The 24868-nt window shown below is 43.3% G+C and overlaps 1 protein-coding gene and 1 pseudogene across 1 annotated transcript in view; both read right to left on the bottom strand.

Annotated features, from left to right (window-relative positions):
- HS6ST3 (heparan sulfate 6-O-sulfotransferase 3) overlaps positions 1-24868 on the bottom strand; it is a 962791-nt gene that overhangs the window by 716087 nt on the left and 221836 nt on the right. The window lies entirely within an intron of this gene.
- LOC103112483 (cofilin-1-like) lies at positions 8777-15444 on the bottom strand (annotated as a pseudogene).

The raw sequence follows: 24868 nt of genomic DNA, 5'->3' as shown, positions 1-24868 counted from the left end.
ATTTCCACACTTTTACCAAGTCCATCATTAAAGTTAAGACTGAAAATTAAATGGCATAACCTGTCATTTGAGTATATGAAAAACAAAAGGAATAAACATTTCCAAATTCACCATTTCATAATCACAGTTATCATTTCTTTTTTCGTTTTAATTTTTTCTCTTTATTTATTGGCTACAGAGTCAGAAATTGAGAGGGTAGAGAGAGATAAAGAGGGAGAGAGACAGAGTGACACCAGCAAGACTGCTTCACCACTTGAAAACACTTTCCCCCTACAGGTGGCAGCCAGGTGCTTGAACCTGGGTCCTTGTGCATTGTAACATGTGCTCAACCAAGTGTGCCACCACCAGGTCCCCACAGTTACCTTTATTTATTTATTTATTTATTTTTATTTTTTATTTTGCCTTCAGGGTTATTGCTGGGCTCAGTGCCTACACTACAAATCCACTGCTCCTGGAGGCTATTTTTTTACTTCTGTTCCCCCTTGTTTATCATTGTTGTTATTGCTCTTGTTGTTGTTGTTATTGGAAAGGACAGAGAAAAATGGAGAGAGGAGGGAAAGACAGAGAGGAGGAGAGAAAGACAGACACCTGCAAGACTGCTTCACTGATGGCGAAGCGAGCCCCCTGCAGGTGGGGAGCCAGGGGCTCAAACCGGGATCCTTAACGCCGGTCCTTGCGCTTTAGGCCCACATGCACTTAACCCGCTGCACTACTGCCCGGCCCCCACAGTGACCATTTCTAATGCTGTTCTTTTGCTCACATATTTGCAGGGTTATGGTAGAATCCATATGGTCATGACTGCATCTCTTCTCAGTCCCACGATTGATGACATCACATTGCTGCTCATACGACCAAAGCTAAAAGTATTTCCACCAGTGAAAACAGCAAATGTCACAAAGCAGGACATCCCTCACACGACAGATCTGGTTGTTGAAAGTATACCAACACACCACTAGGAATGGAAATACGTACCAGAAATATAGGTCCCTATTAATGGAAAGTGGAACCATCAGGTAAGAAAACCAGAGGCTTCAGTGAAACTCAGGTGATTTAGCACCGTGAGGAGGTAATATAAAGGGCTGGGAAAGAATAAGCACATATAATATCTTTGAGGAAGAGAGGGGCTCAGTCCTGCAAAAGAACTGAAAAGCTCAAGGAGGGGCCGGGTGGTGGTGGTGCACCTGGTTGAGTGCACATGTTACAATGCACAAGAACTCAGGTTCAAGCCCCCGGTCCCCACCTGCTGAGGGAAAGCTTCAGGAGTGGTGAGGCGAAGCTGCAGGTGTCTCTCTTCTCTTTGCCACTGTCTTCCAAACCCCCTCTTGATTTCTCTGTCTCTACCCAAATAATTAAATAAAATTAAAAAAATAAAAACTAAAGGAGAGAGGATGCAGAGGGGCAGGGTATGTCATTCAACTTCATTCTGTTCACATTTCCGTTCAAGCTGGTGACCAAGTCTGCCTTCCATGTTATTATTCATGCACAACTCCTCCCTTGTCACTCAGGAGACAAGTCTGTTAGAGACCTCACAGTCTTTGGGGTTTTTTTTTTCCCTTTCTATTTTATTGGCTAGAACAGATAAATTGAGAGAGGAAGGGCAGATAGAGAGGGAGAAAGGGAAACTCCTGCAGACCTGCTTTACCACTCATGAAGTACCCCCTGCAGGTGAGGAGTAGAGGCTCAAATCCAGTGAAGGAGGTCTGCAGGTGTCTCTCTGTCTCTCTCCCTCTCTATCTCCTCCCCCTCTCAATTTCTCTCTGTTTCTATCCAATAGAACAGGGAAGAAATGGCAGCCAGAAGCAGTGGATTTGTGCTGCCAGCACCGAACCCTAGCGATTACCCTGGAGGAATAAATAAATAAACAAATAAATAAATATAATAAAGAGAAAAATCCAAACTGGGAGCCAAGCAGTGGTGCACCTGGCTAAGTGAACACATCATCATGCATCAGGACCCTGGTTCACTTGCAAGGAGGAAGCTTCACCAGCAGTGAAGCAGGGCTGCAGGTGTCTGTCCTCCTTCCTCCCCCCCATCACTCCTCTCCACGTCCCTCTGTCATATCAAATTAAAGATAACAAGAAAAGATGACCACTGGGACCAATGGATTCACCGTGCAGAACTGAGCCTCAGCAGTAACTCTGGTGACAATAAAAACTACAAAGATAAAATAATCAAAAGGGGGTCAGGCGGTGGCGTAGCAGGTTAAGTGCAAGGACATGCATAAGGATCCCAGTTTGAGCCCCCGGCTCCCTACCTGCAGGGGGATAGCTTCACAGGTGGTGAAGCAGGTCTGCAGGTGTCTATCTTTCTCTTCCCCTCTCTGAATTTCCCTCCTCTCTCCACTTCTCTCTGTCCTGTCCAACAATAACAGCATCAATGACAACAATAATAATAACCACAACAATGATAAAAACAACAGGGACAACAAAAGGGAAAAAAATGACCTCCAGGAGCAGTGGATTCATGGTGCAGGCACCAAGCCACAGCGATAACCCTAGAGGCTAATGATAATAATAATGACATCCAAACTAAAATTATAGCTTAGGCAAGTTCCATATGAATGAATTATAGGCACATTAGGTACCTCAAAAATTCTCTAGCAAAATACCATAGGCTAAAGGGAACTTAACAGAAATCCATTTCTCCAAAGTCCAAAGCTAGAAGCCTAAAATCAAGATCTCAGAAAGTAGATTTCATTCTAACGCCTTTTCTCCGAACTTGTAAGCAGCCACTTCCTTGCTGTACAGTTACATGGCTTCTTCTGGGATGCCTGTGGAGACAGAGAAAAATCTCAACCTTAAAGATTTCTTTCATAAGGATACCAGCCTCACAAGAGACCAGCACACTTTAATTATGGTCTTTTTGGTGACTACCAGGCCACCTCATCATCCAGAGTCCTAGTCAGGGAATGCTGGGATTCCCACACAGATACAATGGCTCTAGGCCTCTAACAGAGCCCTTTCTAGACCATCACTGGTCATCTCCATCAGGACCAACATCATAAACCTTCTTGTAGACCTTCTCCAGGACCTTGCCCTCAACGTAGAACCATGGTAGGCACAGCCCAACTCTCCTAAGGGAGGCTGAGTTATCATACTCTGCCACTTGAGGAAAACAGGTCTTGAAATGAGTGCGGCCTAGAATGCTCCTAGCTATGACCATGGAATTCCAGCTCAGGCCAGCAGGCATGCAGAAGTCACTCAGGCTCCTGTGCTAAATATGAGTAGACAAGGGCCCTCAGTCAGATCGATGAGGTGTACAGTTAGCAGTTTGTATATACTTTTCTTATATTTGTGAGCAACTCTCTGAATGATTCATCTTTCTGGTCCTATTCCCAACTCTGACACCATCTTCCTAGACAATACTTTCAGTCCACCTGCATGTTAGCTGTCACATTCAGGCAAAAATGATTCAAGTCCTGGACCCCTTGGAATACACCTCGTTTCTTCCAACATGAAGACCTTAAATCCCATTCTGCTATAGTCTTACCTTTAGGTTCCTGATTACTAAACAATTTGTTTTGCTTTATATCTTAACTGTTTTTCACCCACCAAGTTGCAGGTGCTACCTGGACGCCAATCTGATTTCCCTGGGCAGACGACCTCACCTATGTGTCCTGGAACCCCACCTCCCCAAAGCCCTACCCCACTAAGGAAATAAAGAAACAGGCTAGGGGTATGGAACCACCTCAATGTCCACGTCCAGAAGAGAAGTAACCATAGTAGCCAGACCATACGCACCCCATAATGATCCTGGGTCCATACTTCCAGAGGGATAGAATAGAAAAGCTTCCAATGGAGGGGCTGGGATGAGGAACTCTGGTGGTGGGAACTGTGTGAGATTATACGCCTCCTATCTCACAATCTTATCAATCATGACTAAATAACTTGAAGAAGAAGAAGAAGAATACCAGCCTCATCTATTGGATCAGGCCCTCAACCTCATGACTTCATTTAACCTCCATCATCTCCCAAGAGGTCATTTATTGCTTAGAGCCTCAACCAATGACAACTGGGCTGCTGGGGAAATAAGATGCAGGTCAAATAAAATTTTTAAATAAGAGATCTGATATTTGTTTTGAGAATACAAATGGCATCAATAACCGTGATGGTCATTAGTGGTTATATTACACTTTATTTTATGCAAACTGAAATACACAATTTCTTTTTCTTCTTTTGCCTCCAGGGTTATTGTTGGGGCTTGGTGCCTGCACTACAAATCTATTACTCCTGTGGCCATGTATTATTATTATTTATAAATATATTTTATTTTTCCCTTTTGTTTCCCTTGTTTTTTATTACTGTTGTAGTTACTATATTGTTGTTGATGTCATCATTATTGGATAGGACAGACAGTAATGGAGAAAAGAGAGGAAGACAGAGGGGGAGATAAAGAGAGACACCTGCAGATCTACTTCACCGCCTGTGAAGTGACTCCCCTGCAGGTGGGGAGCTGGGGGCTTGAACCAGGATCCTTACACTGGTCCTTGCGCTTTGAGCCATGTGCACTTAACCCGCTGCACTACAGCCCGACTCCCTTGTGGCCATTTTTTAATTTTTTTGGATAGCACAGAAAGAAGTTGAGAGAGAAGGGATAGACAAAGAGACAGAGAGACAGAGAGAGAGACATACAGACCTGCTTCACTGCTTGTGAAGCAACACTCCTGCAGGTGGGGAGCCCAGGGCTCAAACCAGGATCCTTGCACAAATCCTTGCACTTCATACTATGTGTGCTTAACCCAGTGTGCTACCATCTGGCTCCCTGAAAACTGCCAATATCAAAGAGTATAATTTTGTCCCACCATTTATATATATATATATATATATACACACACACACACACACACACGTAATACATCTTGTATACATATATGAACTTAGCATGGAAAATCTGAGAAAACACACACATATACACTTCAAAAACCACCTACAAGTCACACCCCTTCAAATTTGGTAGTTCTGTAGGCTGACCATAGAAGTCTTGCCATACCCAGGGGTGGCAACATGATGGCTAAATTTGATTTTAAGCAGAAAAATCAGGAGTCTGGCTGGAGAAATAGCTTATTTGGATAATGTTCTGCTTTGTGTCCAGGCCAGGCTCAAATTCAGTTTCTTTTGCATAAAAGGAAGCTTTGGTGCTGTGGTCTCTCTCTCCCTCTTTCTCTCTGCCCCCCTCAACCCCCAACATTTCAGAAATCAAAGCATCTCAAGATCCACACTTGGCTTTCTTGCTCAGGAACATTCTTGGATGATTCTGTAACTGCTGTGCTATTATTTCAATGTTCAGTGCCACTGTAGTTTACAATAGTTTTTATATCCTATAACAATTTCCCAAAGTGTATTGAAAGGCGGTGCTGTGAAATATGTTCCCACCGTCAAGAGCCATGGATTGGAATTAGATATGGTGAAAACTATCAAAAGGGTCAAGGTTTGTTGGTATGCTTTTAAAAACCCCTTCTGTTTCATTTGGTTTAAATCCCCCCTGCTTAACACTGCATTCTATTTACATAACCACTGTATTCTATTTACATAACCACTATTAACAAGCACCACACTCCCTCCAGGGCATTAGTGGTTTAGTGGTAGAATTCTTGCCTGCTCCGCCCCCTCTCCTTGTCACACCCTGATCCTCTCCTTGTCACACCCTGATATTCACCAGTCACTTTTCTCTCCACCCTCTCTACATCACATCCTGTTTACACCCTACTTGGCAAGTATATATAAAGACAGCATTGTTAGTTGTTAGTTTAGTCTAACTTGCTATAGATTGCGCTGCGTCCTGCATGAATAAAGAGATACTGCGTACAGCTCAGCCATGAGTCCCTGGTCGTCTGTCTCCCATCAATGAAGCTCAGCCCGACAAAGGTTTAATCGTTTATTTATTCATGTGCTACTGTCATGCTATTTCAAACACATAAAGTATGTTTAATAGTAAAATTATACTACAACCATGGCCAATGTAGGAAGTCTGGGAATGCATCCCCAGCATTGCAATTTATTACAATAGGGAAATTAATGTTGAGTTATGTGAGTTTTGAAAAATGCAAGGTCTTTATGAACCAATTCCTCATGTGAAATACGGTGGTTTCACGGTGCAAATGAGAAGCGTGGACAGCCTATTAACCTAGAAACAGGCTGGGGGAGGTCACTGCACTGCTTTCCATAAGGTGTCTACTCACGCCCATTCAGACGGGCACGTCTCTGAGATTATTTCAGTGATCTATAACAACAGAGAATGGGTGTCCCTTTCCTCGAAGCGGCACCAGGTAGGATTGACAAAATGATCCAGGAAACTCAAGGTGAAAAGGAAAGTGTGTGGAGTTCTAGCAGAGTTCTCCTCCTAAAAGCATTTGGTATGTAAAACATACTTCTACCTGGTGTTATTAATGTGCGGTTTTGCCAGGAAGCCTAAGGAGAAGCAAGATGATCTGATGTCCTTTGCAGTCTGATGAATGTGGAGGTTTGCTGGCAGTCCAGAATGTGACTGTGTCAGATTTTATCTTCTGTCAAGCCCAGCCCCTCTGCTGTCATCTCCTAACTAAGCCACCTGCAGCAACCCCCACCCCATATGCCTTGCTGGTTTCTGGTTCCCTGGACACAATCCTTTTCTCTCAGATCCAGCAGAATGCAGCTGAGGGCAACCACAGTGTATCCTTTGGCCAAGGGGAGGAGCCCAGTTAATTATCTCTCTGATAGCCTGATTTTTTTTCTCTTTTTTCCCTTTCTCCCAGCTTGTTCTCAATGAGCCTATTCCTTGGAGCTCTATTGACCTAAATACCCAGAGAATCTCCCATGTCCATTCTGACCTAGCAAAAAGGTCCTCTACAGATAGAAAAGTGATTGAGTTCCCAGTAGAGATATTAAGACCTTCTTTTCTCTTGCACAAGCACAGTCACAGTACACTTCTTGATGTTTCACCCTAACAGAATCTTTCCCCCTACATGGACCCACTGTGCAAATGTTAAAGCACTGACAAAATCAGTCTCATACTGTAACACTTAGAAAAAGAGTTTATATTGGCATGAAGAAAATTAAAGGGCATAGCCTAACAGTGGAGTTTATTATAGCACTTGAGTTAACCGTATGCCATGAGACTCTACAGGACCTTGACAAAGCCTAACAGATTTCTAGTCACATCAAAGATTTTCTTGTAGAAGAACACATTTTTCTCCTTTCCCACTGAGAAAAATCAGCAAATGCTTAAATAGAAACCAGAGGAGGTTTTGTTAGATTTAAAGATTTAGAAATTATTATATAGGCTATTTATGACACTATAAATCTAAAATATTCTTTCTTGTCGATATACCAGACATCAGAAAAAAATTAAAAATATAACTTGAGGCAGCCAGTTCCACAATTCCTTTGAAGCAGGTACAATATTTATTTCATTCACTTTAGATCTATCGGGAACTGGTATGCTGAACAGACATTCAGTAAATATTACTTGAATGGGTAAATGCCTGAGAGTTGCTAGTTTTAATGCGCCCAATTAAGTCCTCACAGTTACTGGATGTAAATCCTACAGTTTTAAAAAGTTTCAAGTGATGGACTCATGTTGGGTCTTCCTATCCTAAGATTTGCCAAGTAAACATTCATGGGACTCTTCCAAGGAAAAAAGAATTGACAGTATCTTTATGTTCCTCCAGATAACTAGGGAACCCACCATGAACGTCCTTAGTTCCATAATTGGCAGTGGTCAGATTTAACCACACTAAAACAACTTGTGCCCAATACAACTAAGCATCCCTGTGGTACTCTTGTAAATATGACTATTATGTAAATATCTGGACCATGATGTGAAGAGGATTATTATGCCCATTGTAGAGTTAAAGACAAAGCTGGAAAGCAGGTAAGCAACTTGTCTAGCATTCTTGTTCCTAGAAATTGTGGCCAGAGCTCCAGTGGTGCAATCGGTTAGCTCGAGTTCTTCTACAGAAATTGTGGCCAGCTGGTCTTACTGGAATCCTACTGCCACTGTTAGTCTTACTGGAATCCTACTGCCACTGTTAGTCTTACTGGAATCCTACTGCCACTGTTAGTCTTACTGGAATCCTACTGACACTGTTAGTCTTACTGGAATCCTACTGCTACTGGATCTTGAGAAGTCAGGAAATTCAATGAACAATTAAATGGCTGAAACACCAACTTCATTATGCAAATGAGAATACCTTTTGAAAATCAGAAGGCCAAAATTCTAAGGACTAGAAATCTCCCCTTTTTTTCTTTTTGGTTTAGGATGATATCAATTGTGTTTTAAAGGGAGACTGAAAATGGGTGGAACTAGGTTAGATGCCAAGACCCCAATTTCATACACAGCACCACAGTGACATTCGCTATTTATATAATGACTTTGGGTGGAGAATTTGAAAAGAGGGGTCATTGGCTGAGTAACTTCAAAGTGAGTGGTAGAAAATGTCAATTCTCACTTATTATTGCTTAATTAGACTTTTTTATAAGTTATTTTCAAATTTCAGCATTTTGAAATGTCAATGCATAGCACTTTCTAATAATCTGTCAGAAACTATGTAAACTAAGCACTACACCTTCACCTTGTGGAAATGACTCATGGTGACATGGGGTTGCTTGGGAGAACTGCGCACTCCTCCAGACGCCCAGAGTTCACATCCTTGCTCTGTACACTAAAGCTGCAGAAAGGGCTGCGTTTGAAGTCCTTAGGTTTGAGCTCACAGTCAACCAATGATCTTCCTGTTTTTGAGCATTCATGATGATCCAGATGAACTTTGTAGACAGGGCATTCTTTTTTTAATTTTTTTAAATTTTTCTTTCTTTTTTTTTTTAATGGAACGTCCCTTAGTGGTCCGGCTTCCATGAGTGGCTGTGACCAGGGAGAAGGGAGAGGGGACTAGGTGGCGTGGGGAGGGGCCATCGCCACAACATTCCGTTTACACACAGGACTAAGGAGCACATAGTCACTATTGTGGTTAGAAGTTGGCAGCAAGGGAAGGAGGAACAGGTAGGGAGTTGGGGGCTTTGTTAAAAAAAAAACAAACAAAAAAAAAACACAGGCCCCTTCCCAAACTGAGGCGGCCTGGGGGAACTTGGTCAGTTTCAACCCAAAGAGGAACTGGAAGATGAAAAGCAGTTTGGGAAGGCCAGAACCATCAGGGCTGGTTGAGGGGCTGTTTGGCAACTGGGTGAAGGGGTGTACCCTCCCCCTGCTGGGACCTCCCCCCAGCCCCTGCGGTCTGGCAGGAAGGGGGCAGCCTGCAACCCCACGGGACAGGTCAGGTGTGGGGCTGCCTGATGGTCCAAGCAGGGGCTGAAGGGCTCACAAAGGCTTGCCCTCCAGGGAGATGACAGCACTGCCGCCCAGCTTCTCGGCCAGGGTGCAGCAGTCCTTGACCTACTCGTAGCAGTTGGCTTGTAATTCGTGCTTGATCCCTGTCAGTTTCTTCTTGATGGCGTCCTTGGAGCTGGCACGGGTCATTTTGCTCTTGAGGGGCGCACACTTGGGAGCCCAGAAGATGAAAACCAGGTCCTTCTTCTTGCTCTCCTTGGTCTCATAGGTGGCGTCCTAGAGAGCGTAGTGGCAGTCCTTGTCTGGCAGCATCTTGACAAAGGTGGCGTAGGGGTCGTCCACGGTCTGGCCCACATCGCACGGGGCATTCTAAAGAGAAACTTCTTCCAGCATAAACCAGGCTCTTCATTATTTGTGGTCACCAAGAAATAGAAGTTGCTTTGTTTGCCAGGTTCTTGGGCCATGTAAAGTGTCCCTCTTCTTCTTCTTCGTTTGCCCTTCTTCCGTAGCCAGTCAACAGCGTCAGGTTGAGCCTGATGTAAAGTTTCGAGACCTCCTTTGAATCTGGAGAGGTGGCAGTCGTTGACTATGTGGGTCATAGTCTGTCTGAAGCCGCAGGGGCAGTTCGGGTCGTCTCTGGCTCCCCAGCGATGGAACATAGCGGCGCACCGGCCATGGCCTGTTCGGTAGCGATGGAGGAGGGCCCGATCATAAGGTGCTAGGTCAAAGCCGGGTTGACGCTTGCAGGGGTCTGTGATGAGCTGTTTGTTCTTTACCTCAGCTGACTGCCAACTGTTTCCAAGAGACTGGAACAGAGAAGTTCAGTGTAGGCGTAGGGGACCAGATTGGGTGACGAGACATCAAGCGTTGGACAGGGTGGGCGAAGATATCCGCGTATATTGGCAGGTCCGGTCGAGCGTAGACGTGGGAAATGAACTTAGATGATGCCGCATCCCGACGGATATCTGGCGGGGTGATGTTGCTAAGAACTGGCAGCCATGGAACCGGGATGGAATGGATGGTTCCAGAAATTATCCTCATGGAGGAATATAATTTGGAATCGACCAAGTGGACATGGGGGCTATGGAACCATCCTGGGGCACAGTATTCTGCAGTGGAATAGCATAATGCCAGAGATGATGATCGCAGTGTGGAAGCGCTCGCGCCCCATGAGGAGCTGGCCAGTCTTGCAATGATGTGATTCCTCGCGCCCACCTTTGCTGCAGTTTTTATGAGATGTTTGTGAAATGACAGAGTGCGATCGAGAGTAACGCCAAGATAGACTGGCTGGGCTTCATGCCGGATTCTCGTATCGCCAAGCTGCACATTAAGCTCACGCGAGGCCGAGGCATGGTGTAGATGGAAAACATGGTGTAGAGGGAAAACAGTGCCCCTCAAGTATGGACAGGTCAGGGACAGTCAAAAAACTTCCTCATAATCTCAAAGGATTTCTGTAGCAAAGAGGAAGTTGTATGTATACTTTGCTGTATGATCAATGAAGCACCTTTCAGAGGAATTTAAAAATAACTCTCAAGAGCTTGAGAGGAGACTCAGCACAAGAGTGCTTGCCTTCCATGCACGAGGCCCTGGGTTCTAACACCAAAACTCATAAAATGGCAGACTGGTGCTCTGATGTCAACCTCTCTCTCTCTCTCTCTCTCTCTCACACACACACACACACACACACACACACACACACACACACACGGCTCTATCTGAACAAGAGACTCATCACCCTGCATGGCCATTTAATTCAGAAGCTCTTGCCCATTTTTCTGGTGGAGACAACTTTTCTATTATTTGCAGTCCAGAGGGTCATCATGGTCCTGGAAGACTGTGGAAGGTGGGGAAGGTGGAATCTTAACAAGTAGAGACAATAAGATAAAAACAAAAACAATTTACCTATTCATGGGTGTGTTCCAGACACGAGGTTCACTGCACTGACCCTGTGACCACGCAGATGAAGCCATGAACTACCAGATGTTGGGATACAATGTGAGGGGTAGGGAGTGGGGGAGGAGGGTGCACGAGGGGAAGAGAGCAAAATGCACCTTTCATCCTGGCTGGTTCCTAGCCCCACGAGGGGGGTAAGAAAGTGGCTATCACTCCTCAGAAAATCAGCCTGCACCCTGAGTCCAGACATGGCCCAACTGTCACTGCAAATTCCCTGACCCCTCACTAATGGGGAGCTGTTATCCCCTTGAGAATCTGTTAATCAAGACAACATACATCAGAATAAAGCATCAATGCCAGGAGCCAGTTCAATGCATGCTTTGTTTTTACTAGATACATTTTATGTAAGTCAACAGCCATGTAAGAGTATCTGAATCTTGGATCAAACACTTGTCCCAAATCATTTGTGACCTTTTCAGTACTGGAGAAATATCCATCACTTATATTAAAAATCCCAAATCGCTGGGGTTTATAGTCAACAATATTCATACACCCTTCCCATATTTGGGAGATACTCTCTTCCCTGATCCAGCTTTCTAGTCCTTTTTACAGCCATTACATCATCTCCCCAGACAATAACTATGATCCAACTGCATATCAGATTTCAGGCTCAGGCACAAAAAAAAAAAAAAAAAAAAAAAAACAACCTAGTATAGCCACAGTCCTTTTGGAATATAACTAAAATATGCCTACTATCTATCTACAGAAAGGAGACCCCTCCCCAACTCTTCATCTGCACTACTCCAGCCTTTAGATTCATAATTAGTGAACAACTTGTTTGGCTTTATATGTTAACTCTCTTTTCAACCAATCAGGTTCCAGATGCTAGCATGATGCCAACCAGACTTCCCTGGACAGATGACCCCACCAATGTGTCCTGGAGCTCCGATTCCCCAGAATCCCTCCCCACTAGGGAAAGAGAGAGGCAGGCTGGGAATATGGATCGATCTGTCAATACCCATTTTCAGCAGGGAAGCAATTACAGAAGCCAGACCTTCCACCTTCTGCAACCCACAATGACCCTGGGTCCATACTCCCACAGGTTTAAAGAATAGGAAAGCTATCAAGGGAGGGGATGGGATACGGAGTTCTGGTGGTGGGAATTGTGTGGCGTTATACCCTTCTTAAAATGACTTCTTCTGTAGGTTTGTTTTTGACTTTATTTTTCTTTCTTTTTTCTTAAATTTATATTTATTTTCCCTTTTGTTGCCCTTACTGTTTTTTTATTGTTGTTGTAGTTATTATTGTTGGTGTTATTGATGTCATCATTGTTGGATAGGACAGAGAGAAATGGAGAGAGGAGGGGAAGACAGAGAAGGGGAGAGAAAGACAGACACCTGCAGACCTGTTTCACTGCCTGTGAAGTGACTCCCTTGCAGATGTAGAGCCAGGGGCTGGAACCCAGATCCTTATGCTGGTCCTTGAGCTTTTGCTTAACCTGCTGCACTACTGCCTGACTCCCATTGACTTTATTTTTCTTCTTTGCATTTTAAAATTTCTTTTTTTTTATTTGATTTGACAGAGAGGTTCACAGGGAAGAGGGAGGTAGAAAGGGTGAGGAAAAGAGAGACACTTATAACACTGCTTCAAAGCATGTGAAGCTTTTCCCCCCTTATAGATCATCACTGGGAGGGAGTGTTGTTACCTTGTACACGTTAACCTCTCATAGTCATAGCTGTTTTGAGAGGTATCCTCTCTCCAAAGTACAAGAAAAAAGATTCTCTTAGTTCTCTGAGATATACATGATATAGCATCAGGTGGCATGGATAAGTATTACTTCTTGTTTTTAACAATTTACTTATTTTTTAACCAGATCACTGCTCAGCTCTGACTTATGGTGGTGTGGGGGATTGAACCTGGGACTTGATGGAGTGTCAGGCATGAGAGTCTGTTTGCATAACCATTATGCTATCTACCCCTGCCCAAGAATTACTGTTTGCCATGGACAAGCCTGAATGGGTAGAAGGATAAATAACTGGACATCCCACTGATGGAGCTATTCATAGAGAAGCTAACTCTTGTGTTCTCACCGCCTAATTTTTCACGTCAGTGAAATTTAACTCAAAACCAAGTCATGTATTGTGTGAAGAAACAATAACCACCTAGGTCTGATGACAATACTCTTGATTTTTCCCAAGAAAGTACACATTCTCCTCAAACACTGACTCACCGAGGGCAGAGACAGCTACACAGATTTGTCATGAATTTCAGACTTACTTACACATTTATTAAACAACTGTATCTGGACCTATGCTCTTTCAAAAGTTCCCTTAGGTGTAAGTGTCTCAATACTATTGACTTTCTATTCATTCTGTTCTACCTGTGCATTCTTTGTGTTAATAATTAATTCTCTTTTCACCCTCATCTTCATGCAAGCAGATCAAATAAGTAAATGGCCTCTTCTTAATGGGGCAAAGATGGAAATGAAGACATTAGTATTGATACTGCTGTCCACTTCCTGGTGAAACATTTCATTTAAAAATATCTGTTTGGATAGGCAAAGAAATAATTCAATATGGAAGAAGGAGGTAGAAAGAGGGAGAAAGAGAGACACCTGCAGCACTGCCTCACCACTTCCTGCAGGTAGGGACCAGGGGCTTGAACCTAGGTCCTTGCACACTGTAACATGTGTGCCACCAGGCACACCACCACCCAGTCCATGAAACGTTTTTTAGTGACTGTTAAGATTCACTGTGTTCACGATCATCCTTCATCCCAGACAAACACCATAAAGCGTAAGTCTTCTTAGATTACTGTTGTGTTCATTTCTTTATTATGATGAATCCAGGTCCCTCACTGTGACTTTAGAAATACAACTCAGTTTTCTCTGCTTTTCTGAAAAATGGGGCTGAGGTGACCTCCATACTAGCTGTAAATCTGGATCCGTTAGAAGTTCAGGGTGAACTAGATTAGCCTGGGATCACAACACACCTTTCCCCTCATCTGTCAATGTCAAAACGGAGGTGAGGGCATTTCTTCTCTAATTACATGGGCTCTATACATTTCTATCTTGATACCACGTACCCAAATTTGAAGAACAACATTTGTAAAGATGCCAAAGGTAAAGTATTTCACTCTCCCAGCCTTGTAAAAAGGGTTGGGGGAAAGGCGAGAGGTGGCACACCTGGTTATTAGTATTAGGCACATAGTATTAGGTGCAAGGACTTGGAGGGTTGCACGTAATATTAACTGCAAGGACACGGGGGGTTTGAGGCCCCAGCTCCACCTGCAGGAGGGAATCTTCACAAGTGCTGAAGCAGGTCTGCAGGTATCTCTGTTTCTCTCTCCTTCTCTGTCTCCCCCTCCCCTTTAAGTTTCTCTCTGTCCTGTTCAATAAAGTAGAAAAAAATGACTGCCAGGAGCAGTGGATTGCTAGTGCTGGCACTGAGCCCCAGAGACAGAACTGGAGGTACAAAGAAAGAAAAGAAGAGAAAAGAAAAAAAAGAAGAAAGAAATGGAGGAAGGGAGGGAGGAGGAAAGGAGGGAGGGAGAGAGGAACAGAGAAAGAAAGGTAGAGGGGAGGGGAGGGGAGAGGGGAGGGAATGGGAGGGGAGGGGAGGGAAGGAGAGGAGAGGGGAGGAGAGGAGAAGAGAAGAGAAGAGAAGATAGGAGAGAAGAGGAGAGAAGAGGAGAGGAGAGAAAACGAGAGGAGAGGAGAGGAGAAGAGAGGAGAGAAAAGGAGAGGAGAGGAGAAGAGAGGAGAGGAGAAAAGAGGAGAGGAGAGGAGAAGAGAGGAGAGGAAAGAAAAGGAGAGGAGAAGAGAGGAGAGGAGAGGAGAAGAGAAAAGAGGAGAGAGGAGAGGAGAGGAGAGGAGAGGAGAAGAGAGGAGAGGAGAGGAGAAGAGAGGAGAGGAGAGAGGAGAAAAGAGGAGAAGAGAAAAGAGGAGAGGAGAGAAAAGGAGAGGAGAGGAGAGGAGAAAAGAGGAGAGGAGAAGAGAGGAGAGGAGAGAGGAGAAGAGAGGAGAAGAGAGGAGAAGAGAGGAGAAGAGAGGAGAGGAGAGGAGAGGAAAGAAGAGGAGAGAAGAGAGGAGAGGAGAGGAGAGGAGAGGAGAGGAGAGGAGAGGAGAGGAGAGGAGAGGAGAGGAGAGGAGAGGAGAGGAGAGGAGAGGAGAGGAGAGGAGAGGAGAGGAGAGGAGAGGGAAAGGTAGCCCTACATAGATACAGGGGCTCATGCAAACTCAGCCACCTACCAGAGCTGAAGGAACACATCTTCTGCAGTTTCTCCAGTGGCCATGCCTCAATTTTGGACCATTGAGCTTTTCTTCTATTCATGCACAGAAAATATAGTAAAACAGAGACTGCAAAATAATTCAAAACCCTTAAACAGGGTTTTGCTTTGCCAAGTGTCAGACCATGCAAAGAACTCTGTCCCTGCATTGAAGGAAAGTTTGGTGCTGTGGGCTCTTTCTTTCTCTCTCTCTCTCTGCCTCTCTAATTTTTGCCTCTATAAAAAGTAAAATAATCCATTATCGAGGATTATTTGCTAACATATATATATATATATATCTATATATCGATATATATATATATATATATATATATATACCAAGCACAGTGAACTTTCTTGTTTCACTCACATATACTTGTCCGCTTATTTGAAGGCCACCATCACCTACAAAGATATAGCTGGAAAATTACACTATTTTTAAACATATTTTTATTTATGTCTTATGGAAAGAGACAGAAAGAAATTGAGAGTAGGGGGAGAGAGATAGAGGGAGAGAGACAGAAAGACACCTGCAGCCCTGCTTCACCACTCGTGAAGCTTCCCACATGCTGGAGGGAACAAGGGGCTTGAACCTGAGTCCTTGTCCACTGGAATGTATGCACTTAACCAAGTGTGCCACAGCCTAGTCCCCAAACTGCACTATTCTAAAGTTGTTTTGGTTAGCTTTCCAGGCACTACACAGAGTCCATTGCTGTAATGTTTTACTATTAATACACTGGTATCAACTAAAGATTGTCTGTGAAACTAAATATAAACCAATCACAGACAAAGAAATTGAAACCGTTATTAAGAATCTCCCCAACAACAAAAGTCCTGGACCAGATGGCTTCACAAACGAATTCTACAAAATCTTCAGGAAACAGTTAATACCCATACTTCTAAAGCCTTTCCACATGATCGGAAGAAACAGGAACACTCCCTTCCACCTTCTATGAAGCCAACATCACCCTCATACCAAAAGCAGATAGGGACACAGCAAAAAAGGAAAACTACAGACCAATATCTTTGCTGAACATAGATGCCAAAATATTAAACAAGGTCTTGGCCAACCAGATACAGCAATATATCAGAAAGATTGTTCATCACGACCAAGTGGGATTTATCCCAGGAATACAAGGATGGTTCAACATATGTAAGTCAATCAATGTCATTCACCACATCAATAAAAGCATTTATTATCTCAACAGATGCAGAGAAAGCCTTTGACAAAATCCAACACCCATCCATGCTTAAAACTCTACAAAAAATGGGAATAGATGGGAAATTCCTCAAGATAGTGGAATCCATATATAGCAAACCTACAGCCAACATCATTCTCAATGGACAGAAGCTGAAAGCATTCCCCCTCAGATCGGGGACTAGACAGGGATGTCCACTGTCACCATTACTCTTCAACATAGTATTGAAAGTTCTTGCCATGGCAATAAGGCAAAAGAAAGAAATCAAAGGAATACAGATTAGAAGGGAAGAAGTCAAGCTCTCACTAATTGCAGATGATATGATAGTATACATAGAAAGACCTAAAGAATCCAGCAGAAAACTACTGGAAGTTATTAGGCAATATAGCAAGGTGTCAGGCTACAAAATCAATGTACAAAAATCAGTGGTATTTCTTTAAGCAAACACTAAATCTGAAGAAGAAGACATCCAGAAATCACTCCCATTCACTGTTGCAGCAAAATCAATAAAATACCTACGAGTAAAGCTGACCAAAGAAGTGAAAGACTTGTATACTGAAAACTATGAGTCACACTTCAAGGAAATAGAAACTGATACCAAGAAATGGAAAGACATCCCATGCTCATGGATTGGAAGAATAAATATCATCAAAATGAATATTCTCCCCAGAGCAATATACAAATTTAATGCAATACCCATCAAAGTTCCACCAAAATTCTTTAAGAGAATAGAACAAAAACTACAATCATTTATCTGGAACCAGAAAACACCCAGAATTGCCAAAACCATCTTGAAGAAAAGAAACAGAAATGGAGGTACCACACTCTCAGATCTCAAACTATCTTATATGGCCATCTTCATCAAAACAGCCTGGTTCTGGAACAAAAATAAGCACACAGACCAGTGGAACAGAACTGAAATCCCAGAACTAAATCCCCACACCTATGGACATGTAATCTTCGATAAGGGGGCCCAAAGTATCAAATGGAGGAAGGAGGCTCTCTTCAATAAGTGGTTCTGGGAAAACTGGGTTGAAACATGCAGAAGAATGAAACTGAACCAACTTATCTGACAGCAAACAAAAAATCAACTCCAAATGGAACAAGGACCTGGATGTTAGACCAGAAACTACCACATACTTAGAGGAAAACATTGGTGGAACACTTTCCCACCTAAACCTCAAGGGCATCTTTGATGAAACAAACCCAATTGCAAGGAAGACTAAAGCAGAAACAAACCAATGGGACTATATCAAATTGAAAAGCTTCTGCACAGCCAAAGAAGCTATCACACAAACAAAGAGACCCCTCACAGAATGGGAGAAGATCTTCACATGCTATACATCAGACAAGAGACGAATAACCAAAATATACAATGAGCTCATCAAACTTAGCAACAAAAAAGCAAATGACACCATCCATAAATGGGCAGAGAATATGAATAAGACATTCACTTCAGAGGAGATCCAAAAGGCTAACAAACATAGGAAAAACTGCTCCAGGTCGCTGATTGTCAGAGAAATGCAAATAAAAACAACACTGAGATACCACCTCACTCCTGTGAGAATGGCATACATCAAAAAGGACAGCAGCAACAAATGCTGGAGAGGCTCTGGGGACAGAGGAAGCCTTTTGCACTGCTAGGGGAATGTAAATTGGTCCAGCCTCTGTGGAGAGCAGTCTGGAGAACTCTCACAAGGCTAGACATGGACTTTCCATATGACCCAGCAATTCCTCTCTTGGGGATATACCGCAAGGATTCCATGATGCCCAACCAAAAAGTTGTGTGTACACCTATGTTCATAGCAGCACAATTCATAATATCTAAAACCTGGAAGCAACCCAGGTGCCCAACAACAGATGAGTGGCTGAGAAAGCTGTGGTATATATACACAATGGAATACTATGCAGCTATTAAGAAAAATAAACTCACCTTCTCTGACCCATCTTGGTCAGAGCTAGAAGGAATTATGTTAAGTGAGCTAAGTCAGAAAGATAAAGATGAGTATGGGATGATCCCACTCATTAACAGAATTTGAGAAAGAAGAACAGAAAGGGAAACTAAAAGCAGGAATTAACTAAATCTGGAGTAGGGCACCAATGTAAAAACACTGGGGTGAGGATGGACATTCAGCTTCCTGGGGTGGTGGGGGTGTGGGGCTGGGATACAGTCTTTTGGTGGTGGGAATGGTGTTTATGTACACTCTTATTAATTTGCAGTCATATAAATGACTATTTAATTAACATGAGAAGGGAAAATTGATTGTATGTCTCTAACTTTTTTTTTTTTTTTTTTTTTTTTTTAATTTTTTATTTAAGAAAGGATTAGTGAACAAAAGCATAAGGTAGGAGGGGTACAACTCCACACAATTCCCAACACCCAATCCCCATAACCCACCCCCTCCCCTGATAGCCCTCCCACTCTCTATCCCTCTGGGAGCATGGACCCAGGGTCGTTGAGGGATGCAGAAGGTAGAAGGTCTGGCTTCTGTAATTGCTTCACCGCTGAACATGGGCGTTGACTGGTCGGTCCATACCCCCAGTCTGCCTCTCTCTTTCCCTAGTAGGGTGTGACTCTGGGGAAGCTGATCTCCACGACACATTGGTGGGGTCTTCAATCCAGGGAAGCCTAGCCAGCATCCTGGTGGCATCTGGAACCTGGTGATTGAAAACAGAGTTAACATATGAAGCCAAACAATTTGTTGAGCAATCATGGATCCCAAGCTTGGAATAGTGGAGAGGAAGTGTTAGGGAGGTACTCACTGCAAACTCTAGTGTAGTCCTGCTTTCAGGTATATATTTTGCAGTAGTTTATGGATACGTGTGCACATAAACTCTCTCTCACAGAAACTGGTGTATATCTAGGTTATGGGACTTTGTTGGAAAGTGAACTACCTGAGATGAAATTAGAGTGTACTATTAAAGGAAAGGTCTCACCCGAGTAATGAAGCTGAAGGGTTGTCATTCCACACGTGAAGTCTCTGGATACATTCTGAGGTGAAGCATGTTGAGGTAGCAATCGTTGCCTTGGTTAGGTTGTGATCGGCAGATGCAATGTTATTTGGTTTGGATTGGGAGATGCATACGGGAAAGTGGGCCCTATCCAAGGGTTCCAGAACTGGGGGAAGTAGGGGCTCTATAGTGAAGATGTGAGGTTCCTGCTGTCTTAGGGTTCAAAAAGACACTCAATAGTTAATATTATCATCACATTATTTTTTAAAGCACAGACTAAATATTTTTAATGCATAGGCTGAGTTTTTGATATGTTGACTCTCTCAAAAACCTAGACCAGGGAGAACAGAAGCAACCTGTAGCACAGCTATATATAAGATGTTGGGTAATATAAAGCAAATACTAACAAAGGGACTTTTCAAAGTTAACCCAATTACCACATAATGTGATGATAACAATAACCATTCATTGTCTTCTTGAACCCTAAGACAGCAGGAACCTCACATTTCCACTACAGAGCCTATATTTCCCCCAGTCCTGGAACCTTAGGGTGGGGCCCACTTTCCTGCATGCTCCTCTCAATTCATATCAAATAATATTGTATCCATTGATCCCAACTTAATCAACGCAACAAGTGCCACCTCAGCATGCTTCACTTCAGACTGTGTCCAGAGACTTCAGGTGTGGAATGACAATACTTCAGCTTCATTACTCGGGTGAGACCTTCCCATTCATAGTATTCTCTAATTCCATCCCTGGTACTTCACTTCCTAACAAGGTCCCTAAACCTAGATATAGACCAGGTCCCCTGAGATAGAGCATATGTTCACACGTATCCATAAAGTAGGGCAAAATATATACCTGAAAGCCAAAGTACACAATAGTCTGCAGTAAGTATCCCCCAACATTTCATCTGCACTATTTTAGCCTTTAGGTCCATAATTGTTCAACAATTTGTTTGGCTTTGTATGTTAACTCTCTTTTCAGCCACCAGGTTCCAAATGCCAGCATGATGCCGACCATACTTCCTTAGACAGAGGACCGTACCAATGCGTCCTGGAACTCCACTTCCCCAGAGACCCACCCTACTAGGGAAAGAGAGAGGCAGGCTGGGAGTATGGACCAACCAGTCAACGACCATGTTCATCAGGGAAGCAATTACAGAAGCCAGACCTTCCACCTTCTGCAACCCACAATGACCTTGGGTCCATACTCCCAGACGGTTGAAGAACAGGAAAGCTATCAGGGAAGGTGAGGAGATATGGAGATCTGGTGGTGGGAATTGTGTGGAGTTGTACCAACTCCTATCCTACATTTTTGTTAATGACTCCCTTTTTAAATAAATAAAAAAAAAAGGCTTTTGAGTGTAGGGCAGTAGTGCAGTGGGATAAGCATATGTGGCGCAGGCGGTAAAGCAGTTCTTAAGGTGTCTGTCTTTCCCCCTCTGTCTTCCTTCCTCTCTCCATTTCTCTCTGTCCTATCCAACAATGACAACATCAATAACAACAATAATAACAAGGGCAACAAAAGGGAATAAATAAGTAAATATAAAAAATGGCTTTTAATGTTTTCTTCAGTCTTTGATTTATCCATCAAAGACCTCTGCTGCCCCTCTTCACTTTTTTTTTTGTTTTCACACCAGCATTATCACAACAGTTATTTATTTTCTTTTTATATAGAGAGGGAGAAAGAGAAAAAAGGAGAGACACTGCAGTACTGCTCCTCCACTCTTAAGCCTCCCCCCTTTCATATGTTCACATGTGGGGATAAAAACTGGAACCCAGATTCTCCTGCATGGTAATATGATCTCTAATGAATGAAGCACCGCACAACCCACTAACTTTTTTTTTTTCCCTCCAGGGTTATCACTGTGGCTGGGTGCCTGCACTACGAATCCACTGCTCCTGGAGGCCTTTTTGTTGCCCTTTAATTGTTCTTGTTGTTATTGATTTTGGATAGGTCAGGGAGAGGTTGAGGGAGGAGGGGAAGACAGAGAGAGAGAGGAGATAAGACACCTGCAGACCTGCTTCACTGCTTGTGAAGTGACTACCCTCTACAGGTGGGAGAGACTGGGTCCAACCAGGATCTTTCCTGTGGTCCATGAGCTTCTGCCATGTGAGACTGACTCACTGCATTACCACTGACTCCCCTGACTTTTCTATATAAATGGATACTTATTTAATTCACCCCCAAGAATGCATCCAGAAAATACAGTCTGTCCCACAGCAGTCATATCTTCCCCACTCATATTCTTAGGAAAAAAAAAAAAAAAGCAAAACTTTTTCTAAGACTATATATTCCTTTTTCAGAATTCTAAGATTTCTGTTCCATTACCTGATTTCTCTTAAGGTACCAAATTTGGTATTTCTTCTTGTAACTCCATAAACTAACTAGATACAATGAATGTAGATTTAGTATGACTGCCCTAATCTATTGTCTATGCAATGTTTTGTATATGTCTTTGATATGACAAAACTTTAATAAAATATCTATGTGCAAAAAAAAAGAAACTAAATATAAAAAATGAGAATTCAACTCAAAAACATTTTGAAAGTAAGACATTTGTTGAATCAAATAAAAATCAAAATTAATATAGTCAAACATATGAATTTCTCTTTTTAGCATAAACTCCATTTATCCTTTGCTGTAAATCCCAGGAAGTCATTGACTGTGGAGGGAATTAAAATAAGAGGTAAGGGTTGAGCAGTGGCGCCCCCTGTTGTCCACACATTACTATGTGCGAGGAACCAGGTTCAAGACCTGGACCCTATGTGCAGAAAAGGCATGACCCACCCGGGTTGCGCCCACAGCATCTCTACAGCCCACTGTGCTGTCATTACAATGTACATCTGTCTTCTTCTTCCAGTTCATCTTGTTACTAGATGGCACAGAGTGGCTGTTTCCTTAACGGCTGATGAGTCCATGGACTTAAGACCGCCATTCATTCAATACTGAACAAACATCTATTTAATAAGCACACTATGTCTGCAAATGTGCTGTGGATCTACCTAAATGAGAACATAGTCTCTATGACCAAGAAACAGTATAGGAGAGAGTAGGAGAAAGAATCGGTCCTTCCCCATTGCCACTAAGCACAAATGCTTTGATGTTTGACATCTTTTAGATCTTACACCCTTACTTGCATGGGAGGGTGCCAATCCCAGGGCACAGATAGGCTCCCCGAGGCCACACTGGACAGACAGGACTTGCATACAAGAGGATGCAGGTTTAATCCCTGGCACTGTCAATAGTCAGATTTTTTTGTTTTTATGCCTCCAGGGTTATCTCTTGGACTTGGTGCCTGCACTACAAATCCACTGCTCCTGTGGCCACTTTTTCCCTTTTTTATTCATAGGACTGAAAGAAATTGAGAGGGAAAGGGAAGATAGAGAGGAGGAGAGAAAGACAGACACCTGCAGACCTCCTTTGCCACTTATAAAGTGACCCCTGATGCAGGTGGGGAGCTGGGGGCTCAAACCGGAATCCTTGCACGGGTCCTTGTGCTTTGCACTATGTGCGCTTAACCTGGTGCACCACTGCCAGGCCCCCTTCAGGACTCAGAATTCTAGAAGAATCTTACCCAATTCTGCAGCCCAGACTGATTTCCTCTATATCCGGGCACTTTAGGAGTTTTGTTCTTGCCTTGTTACTGTTGTACTTCTAACATGAGAACTAGAACATGTCAACAAGATGGCCTTGCTAAGATCACCCACAGTGGTGATGCTGAGACAAGTCTTGTCAGGATTTAGAAGTAGTCGCTGTGGAGCCAGGTGGTGGCATACCTGGTTGAGCAAAGGGTACAGGCTTAAGGACCTGGGTTCAAGTCCTCAGTCCCCCCACCTGCAGGGGTAAAGCCTCGTGAGTGGTGTAGTAGGTCTGCAGGTATCTTTCTGTCTCTCTTCCTCTCTGCCTCCCCCTACACCCTCAATTTCTGGCCGTGTCTATTAAATAATAATAACAGATGTGGCTGTTGCCAGTTTCTGGGCTCTCTGTTCTTTGAGTCTTTGCATTCTCTGGTCCCGTTCTCTGAGAACTCAGCAATAGACATGCTAAATCCACTATGGTTTTATCAAGGATCCTACAAAGAACTACTTTTTTTTTTTCTGCCTCCAAGGTTATTGCTGGGGCTCGGCGCCTGTACCACGAAGCCACTGCTCCTGGAGGCTCCCCCCCCTTTGTTGCCCTTGTTGTTTTATCATTGTTGTGGTTATTACTATTGTTGTTACTGACATCATTGTTGTTGGATAGGACAGAGAGAAATCGAGAGGACAGGAAGACAGAGAGGGAGAGAGAAAGATAGACACCTGCAGACCTGCTTCACTGCTTGTGAAGTGACTCCCCTGCAGGTGGGGAGCCGGGGGCTCGAACCGGGATTCTTATGCCGGTCCTTGCACTTCACATGGCCATGTGTGCACTAAACCTGCTGAACCACCGCTCGACCCCCAGAACTACCTTTTCAAAACCTCTTAGCACTGAGTCCGGACCATAGTGTTTAATGGATACAGCAAATTGCCACAATCAAATGCGCTTTAATATTTCATGGCAATGATTAAAATATTGATGACAGTGGTAGCAATATTAACAACAATGGGAAGAACTGAAGTGGCAGCCCTGCAAAATGTAATGGCACTCAATGAATAAAGCAAATGGAAAATTGTATCAGTCTCATGGGCTCATTATACCCAATCAAATACTCGTTCTGCGAACACAAAGATTCAAATAGTGAGGTCTCTTGTGGAATGCACTCTTCGCTGTTCTTTCGGAATCCCCGGTGCTGTCCCTGGTCCTTTCCTCCACTCTCATATTCATGCCTCTGGGGACTTCAAGCTTCATATCACTGGTACATCATTTTATGCAGAAATATTATTTATGTTTTCAACTTCAAACTTTCACATTGTTCTTGATAACTATTATAGAGTCTGGTTGCATAACCATTATGCTCTCTCTCTCTCTCATGCCCAGGATTTTTCTTTTAAATTATTATTTCATAGGACAGAGAGAAATTGAGAGAGGAGGGGGAGATAAGAGAGGGAGAAAGATAGACATCTGCAGACCTGCTTCACCATTTATGAAGCTTCCCCCCTGCAGGTGGGGAGCCAGGGGCTTGAACCCAAGTCCTTACTCATGGCAGCATGAGCATTCCCTTGGGGGTGCCACCAGCCAACCCCTGCTATTTTTTACCCCCTGCATTTATTTATGTATTTATTTTTATTGATTTAATGCTGGTTCACAATATTAGATTTAAGAAATATAGTTTTACATATATGTATGTGTGTGACTTACCAAACTTACAGAGCTCT

The sequence above is a fragment of the Erinaceus europaeus genome, chromosome 5, assembly GCF_950295315.1.
Source record: "Erinaceus europaeus chromosome 5, mEriEur2.1, whole genome shotgun sequence".
NCBI classification, from domain to species: Eukaryota; Metazoa; Chordata; class Mammalia; order Eulipotyphla; family Erinaceidae; genus Erinaceus; species Erinaceus europaeus.
This window is presented reverse-complemented; position numbering and strand designations above follow the sequence as displayed.